Below are 1923 nucleotides of genomic sequence, written 5' to 3'. Positions count from 1 at the left end.
CACATTATCTGACCACAGTGCAATGAAACTGGAAATAAATGACAAAAGAAACAAGAAAAGAACTTTAAATAGATGGAAATTAAATGACACCTTACTCAGCAACCAATGGATCCCAGATGAAATTAAACAAGAAATTCAACAATATCTACAATTCAATGAAAATTCAAGCACAACTTATCGGAATTTATGGGATACGATGAAAGCACTTCTAAGAGGGAAACGCATAGCTGTGAACTCACACATTAGGAACACAGAACAGGAACAAATAAACACCCTAATGCTGCACCTTCAACAACTAGACAAGGAAGAGCAAACCAAACCCAGAGCCCAAAGAGAGGAGGAAATCATAAAGATTAGAGCAGAAAATAATTCAATTGAGACGAAGATAACAATTCAAAGAATTAAAAAAGCAAAAACCTGGTTGTTTGAAAGATTAAGTAAAATTGATAAACCCCTAGCTAACCTCATAAAACAGGAAAGAAAAAATTCAAATACAAGCAATAAGGAATGAAAAGGGTGTAATTACCACAGACTCAGTGGAAATTCAGAAGATTATTAATAGCTTCTTTTAAAAGCTTCACTCTCACAGAATAGAAGACACAGAAGAAATGGACAGATTCCTAGAAAGGTACAAATTACCGCAACTGAATCAACAAGATATAACCACTCTCAATAGTCCAACAACAGCCAATGAAATACGAGATGTAATTAAAAACCTACCGGCAAAGAAAAGTCCAGGTCCGCATGGATTCACAGATGAATTCTACAAGACATTTACAGAAGATGTAGTCCCAATACTCAAACCCTTCTGTGAAATTGAAAAGGAAGCAATCCTCCCAAAATTATTCCTGGAAGCAAGTATTATACTAATACCAAAATCAGGGAAAGACGCAACTAGAAAGAGAACTACAGGCCTATCTCCCTCATGAACATAGATGCCAAAATCCTGAAAAAAATCCTATCAAATAGAATACAGCAAATCATCAAGAAGATCATACACCATGACCAGGTATGATTTATCCCAGGGATGCAATGCTGGTTCAATATTCAAAAATCTATCAATGTAATACACTATATTAATAGAGCGAAAAGTAAAAACCAACTGATCATTTCCATTGATGCAGAAAAGGCTTTTGACAAAGTCCAACACTCATTCATGTTCAAAGTCCTAGAGAAAATTGGAATAGACGGCCTCTACTTCAATCTGGTAAAAGCCATTTATTAAAATCCAACACCTAACATAATCCTAATTTGGAAAAACTGAGATCTTTTACGCTTAGATCGGGTACAAGACAAGGATGTCCTCTATCACCACTCCTATTCAATATAGTTCTGGAATCATTAGCTACAGCCATTAGACAAGAGAAAGAAATAAAAGGAATAAGAATAGGCAAAGAAGAAGCTAAATTATCTTTATTAGCAAATGACATGATACTTTACTTAGAAGACCCAAAAAACTCCACCAAGAAGCTACTAGAATTATCAAGAGAGGGAAAGGAGAAGAGCAAGGAAACATGACAATATTAAGCCATACAGTTATATGTAAAAGACGAGCAAGGCAATGATCCTGAGAATATTCAGAACATTTTTAAATCTAGCAGTTAATTGGAAAGATTCTCACCCTGACTAACTATATATACTGATGCCTGTGAACTAATCTACTGCCCTGCAGATGGTAATTTTTAATAGTAGTTTCATGTTTGGAGTGTCTGTCATTCTGGTACTCTGAATATGGGTGGCTTGTCATGACATGCCAGTTGCTGCTATGATGCCTCTCGGGTAGGTGGATGTTCAAGAAGAAGGGGATGGTGAATGAAAGCAAGAGACAGGAAAAGGAATATTGTGGGACTGTCCTGCTTCAAGGTTGTATATGGTGAGATTTTTGAACTTATGTGCAAACATGAGAAGTATAGAATTTTTTAT

The sequence above is a fragment of the Octodon degus genome, unplaced genomic scaffold (genome assembly GCF_000260255.1).
Source record: "Octodon degus isolate 3935 unplaced genomic scaffold, OctDeg1.0 scaffold00052, whole genome shotgun sequence".
In the NCBI taxonomy this organism is placed as follows: domain Eukaryota; kingdom Metazoa; phylum Chordata; class Mammalia; order Rodentia; family Octodontidae; genus Octodon; species Octodon degus.
The sequence above is the reverse complement of the archived record's forward strand: the minus strand, read 5'-3'. Positions refer to the sequence as shown.